Genomic DNA, 6,000 nt, shown 5'->3' on the forward strand with positions numbered 1-6,000 from the left:
GGCGCCTCCTTCCTCGGTGGCAGGGAGTTCACTCCAGGCCTCGGCGTATGGCCATCTCGGTGGCAGTGGGTGTGGGTCAGTCCTCTCGCTGGCCGGTGTGGGGTCGGGCGGCGGTGTGCGGGCCTCTGGTGGTCGGTGACGTGGTTGCGAGGGGCGTCGCCTCTTTCTCAACCATCAACCTGCAGCGGGATGCCACTGGGGATGGCGAGTGCCATGGTTTCACAGTGGAGGCCATGGTGGTGACACGCTTCCCACCCGGGGGGCCGTCGTGGGTGGGTATCGAGCCCCTCTGTCCTGCCATCAGTGGCAAAGGATGTTGATCCCTTCTTTATTGGTGTGCCTTATGGTACTGCAGATGGCGGCCATGGGTGTGGTCACCTCTCCGATGCAAGGTGAGCCATGGCAGTAGTGGTGGTGGTTCCTTCTTGCCCGTTGCTGGACTCTGGTGTCGGGTCCTTGTTGGAGCTCTTTGGCGCGTTGAGGGTGCTCCATACGTGAGTGCTCAATGGGTGCATCTGTGCTTAGTGACGCCCTTCGACTCCAGCAGGTGCGTCCTGGCATCGTCTCGGCCGCATGACCTTTGGGCCACACCCTCGACACAGATGGTGTCTGTGCATAGTGTGGTCTCGGATCGGCGCTGCCCTTAAATTGCATCAATGGTGCAGTGTCATTGTTTGGTCTCGACGGACAAAAGTCGTTCTATTGCTCCGGTCAGGCCTTGTGCTGGGATGTCCTTCTTGTGTGTCATGGGGGATCTTCCTTATGATCATTGTGCTTGGGTCGCGATGAGTTTTTCTCATCGGCCAACCGCCCCCCAGATTGAGGGGTGGCCAGTTTTTCCTCCCCGGTCTTGTGTGTTGTTGGTGCGTGTTTTTTCCCTTTTTACTTCTCCACCATTGTAACCCCTGCGTATTCTCGTTCATTTGAAACCATATTGTAGAGGATGAAAAGCTTCACAGGCAACTTGACTGAATATATGTTCAAGCTGGTTTATGCCCGCCGTAGATACAATAAAAAAAAGTGGGCAGAAGCGTCTCTAGAAGATACCGCATAACCACTCTGCTCAGAAAATAATTACATCTTCATGGTTCTAGGCTAAAGACGACCCAAGCGGGTCCCGCAAAAGTGGTTTGCCTGCATTTTTTCAAGGTAAGGGCTATGTTTTCAGTTCCCTGCATCCACACGTTTCACTTGGCGCGAGGACATTTCAGCTTCTCTATTTGTCTTGCACGCGCTACAACCACCGTGGATCTCCTCGCTACGATGCCGCTCTTCACCCCCCCCCCCTCCTGCCTTCCGCTCGACGCCATGGACTCTGGCGTCCTACACTCCCTGGCCGCCCAGTTTCAAAGTTTCATAAAGTCAATTTGAAAGTTTCAAAAAATACGAAAAAAAGATTTAATATCAGTTTGCAAGATCTGTTTCTACTTTCGACCTCTTGTTCTACTAATGCATCACATTTTCTACGGGATCCCTGATGAGTGCACTTTTAACATGTTTTAACATCGTTATTTCATTAAGTTATCATTGAGTAGTAGCACGATCTTTGTATTTTACCGCGCTACCGCGCCCTTTTATGCTTGTCTACATAGGATCTTGAAATAATAAGGCAATTATGAAATATCAATTAAAACTGTTATTTTGTGGAATTTTGACGTGATAGAAACCATTTTAGCACTTAATTATGCACATGGGCGAAAGGAGGATGTGAGGACAACTTCCAGTAAGTTTAGCGGGCATCCGTACGGGGGGGGCACCCGTACCATCCGCCCGTACGATGTGCCAGGAGCACCGCCTCGTCAAATACTTTCATCCCACACAGATGACACAGAGATCTGAGACACACAATTCCACAAAACAGAAAAACACCACCCCAGATTAGATCTAGAGAAGGAACTTTGGAGAATACAACATCTGGGCTGCTACATGGATCCTCGGAGGACAAGGCATCATCCCCTTCATCATCAACCTCTGCATCACCAATGTCATTCATCTCTAACCACAGTTGTAATCTTGATTGCTATTGTGGATTTGTATTCGAATTCATTACATTCCTTTCATCCTCTCCATAAGATTATGATGATGTTCTTGATTGCTTCCATGTGTGAGTATTTCCTTTAGTTCTTGGGGAGATGGAGAAAACTTAGCATGAATATGAGATGAATCTAAGATGATTTATGGTTTTATCTATTAGTTCTCTCTCTTGATATATTATATGTTGTGCACCATGTAATATTTGCCTTGTGGTCTCGAGAGGGAATTACCCTTTGAAGTGTAGTAAAGTGAACGGCGAGAAGTGACATTACCGTATCGACACTTTAACACATGAATGAGGGGGGTAAAGAGGGACTCGCCAAGCTCATATCGATAACCACGGGGTAAAACCCTTAATAGCAATAGTCAATATGTGGCTTGCAGAAGACTAGCTATTGTGGTTATTTAGAGATGCGATGACCGATGGCTTTCTGGGCACATCTTATTATGGAGCTCCCCCATACACAATATGATTAAAAGTATAATTCATCTTGATTAACATGAATCCTAATGCTAGATGTGGATCCAATAACCATTGAGAACACTTTGTCTTAATAAGTTTCAATCCATTTCCTAGAATGCTCTTTACTGATGTATTACTTTATTTTCAACCAATTACAACCATCTCCTTAAAACATTTTGAGATTAGAAAGCAACTTACAAGTAATCTTTAATAGGTAGTAACAAGGGGCATAAGATCCTAACTAGTAGCTCCTCATGGGTCGATACTCTTATTCGAAACTAGCTACAAGTATTCTTGCAGTTATACCACCAGCCACCCCGGCCTAATTCATGATGAGCCCATCAACTTCCTAGCGATATTCCTACGGTTAAAAACAACCGAAGAGCAAAATACTTTCTATTATAGTCTAAAAAAAGAACAAACATGTTGATCAGATTGTAGTGAACAAGTGCAACCTTTTGAACCAAGTTTATTATAAAATATATAGGCAATCTTAGATTAAGAAACCAATTTAGCAGAAAATAACATAATCAAGTTTTTGCCACAGTGGAAAAACACCCAATTCAGTAAGCTCGATCGAGATCTTTTCTTAGAATCTTTATTAAACATATATTTCATATTTTTTATGTAACTACATATTGTACCCACATCCTCCATCGTTTCTCAATGTTAACAAGGTAAGAATAAACGATCAGATTTGAAAAAGGAAACTAGCCCGAAATATCACGGATAACAAATATTCTCGGTAGAACACGTTTCTTGTACATGGAGGCTAGCCTCGGGGACCCATTGGCCCGCAACATCCCTCAACTTTAACAATACAGCATGGATCAAAAATAAAAGTCAAGTAGCTAGAAATCACAGGTAAAAAACAATTCAAGTAACAAATATTTCTTGTACAGAGAAGCTGACACCGGTGACCCATTATCCAAAACCATAAACAACTTCATGGAGGAACGTCAACCATGTCGAGATAGAGGTCGTTGGGGTTTTGGTTCCCGGTCGTAAATTTTTTATGTAGGTGGGGGTGGGGTTGAGACCCCAATTTGATGAGGTAACAACCTTAGGCACACAAGAGATATATAGTTTCAGGCACCATGAATAGATCACATGCTACAATCCTACTTCTTGGTGGTGTCATTGGGATTAATATGTGTGACGTGTTGGTGTGTTGTGAGTGGGTCCTGACTTTCGGTGGGAAGTCTACTGTTGTTTGTTCTTCCCTGTTGGGTAAGAATAAGCTACGAATGGTGGAAAAGATTAAAGGGGCTGCCCCATTGTTATCAACGAGTGCGGGAGAAGATGAAACCAAGCTTATCTTTCTCTAGTTTCTAGGGTTTACCTTATGTGTGGCTTTTGGTCTGGCTTTGCCTGGCTTGGCCCTTCCCCCTATGGTAGATGTGCCTATTTATACTATGAGGGAGTAGCCTCACTCGTGAAGGAGAGGAGGTCACGTCCCCATCGTACCGATACCCATGGGTCCAGGTACACAATTGATTACCCACAAGTATAGGGGATCGCAACAGTCTTCGAGGGAAGTACAACCTAAATTTATCTATTCGACACAAGGGGAGGTAAAGAATACTTATAAGCCTTAACATTGGAGTTGTCAATTCAGATGCACCTGGAAAAGCACTAGTAATAGGGGTGATGTGAAAGCAGCAGTAATATGAGAGCAATGATAATAGTAACACAACGGCAGTAGCAGTAACACATAGGAGATGGCACCAGAAAGTATTCCGGTGCGGAGTTGACTGTAGAGCAATGATGATGACAGAAGGACCGGGGTTCCCAGCTATCTACACTAGTGGTAGCTCTCCAAATAACATGTGTTGGGTGAACAAATTACAGCTGGGCAATTGATAACTGTGAGGGCATGACAATGCATGCTATGATACGATAAAGGTTACTATAGTATTTAATTGGGCATTACAACATAATACAAAGACTTTAATCCAACTGCGTCTATGACTAATAATCCACCTTCCGGTTATCATCTGAACCCCTTCCAGTATTAAGTTGCAAGCAACAGACTATCGCATTAAGCAATGTGTGTAAAGTAAACAATGTCATTATCCTTAGACAAAATATTGTTGTTTTCTCCCTAGTAGCAACAACACATCTACAATCTTAGAAGTTAAAGTCACTCTTCCAGAAAACTAGAGGCATGAACCCACTATCGAGCATAAATACATCCTCTTGGAGATACAGGCAACTACTTGATCAAAGTAACTACAAGTACCGGAGAACATGCAAGATCTTAAATAACAGTAGTATGATAATATGATGAACAATCTGATCACAATTCCACAATTTATCAGATCCCAATGATAACGCATGAAGCACACGTCTGTTGGGAACCCCAAGAGGAAGGTGTGATGCGTACAGCAACAAGTTTTCCCTCAGTAAGAAACCAAGGTTATCGAACCAGTAGGAGATGAAGGCCACGTGAAGGTTGTTGGTGAAGGAGTGTAGTGTGGCGCAACACCAGGGATTCCGGCCCCAACGTGGAACCTGCACAACACAATCAAAATACTTTGCCCCAACTTAACAATGAGGTTGTCAATTGATACGTCTCCGACGTATCGATAATTTCTTATGTTCCATGCCACATTATTGATGATATCTACATGTTTTATGCATACTTTATGTCATATTTATGCATTTTCCGGCACTAACCTATTAACGAGATGCCGAAGAGCCGCTTGTCTGTTTTCTGCTGTTTTTGGTTTCAGAAATCCTAGTAAGGAAATATTCTCGGAATTGGACGAAATCAACGCCCGTGGTCCTATTTTTGCACGAAGCTTCCGGAAGACCGGAGGACTTACGAAGTGGGGCCACGAGGTGGCCGGACAACGGGCGGCGCGGCCCAAGCCCTGGCCGCGCCGGCCTGTTGTGTGGGCCCCTCGTGACGCTCCTTTACCTGCCCTTCCGCCTACATATAGTCTTCGTCGCGAAACCCCCAGTACCGAGAGCCACGATACGGAAAACCTTCCAGAGACGCCGCCGCCGATCCCATCTCGGGGGATTCAGGAGATCGCCTCCGGCACCCTGCCTGAGAGGGGAATCATCTCCCGGAGGACTCTTCACCGCCATGGTCGCCTCCGGAGTGATGAGTGAGTAGTTCACCCCTGGACTATGGGTCCATAGCAGTAGCTAGATGGTCGTCTTCTCCTTATGTGCTTCATTGTCGGATCTTGTGAGCTGCCTAACATGATCAAGATCATCTATCTGTAATGCTACATGTTGTGTTTGTTGGGATCCGATGGATAGAGAATGCTATGTTATGTTGATTATCAATCTATTACCTATGTGTTGTTTATGATCTTGCATGCTCTCTCGTTATTAGTAGAGGCTCGGCCAAGTTTTTACTCTTAACTCCAAGAGGGAGTATTTATGCTCGATAGTGGGTTCATGCCTCCATTAAATGCAGGATAGTGACGGAAAGTTCTAAGGTTGTGGATGTGTCTGTTGCCACTAGGGATAAAACATTGATGCTATGT

The sequence above is a fragment of the Lolium rigidum genome, chromosome 3 (genome assembly GCF_022539505.1).
Source record: "Lolium rigidum isolate FL_2022 chromosome 3, APGP_CSIRO_Lrig_0.1, whole genome shotgun sequence".
Taxonomy (NCBI): Eukaryota; Viridiplantae; Streptophyta; class Magnoliopsida; order Poales; family Poaceae; genus Lolium; species Lolium rigidum.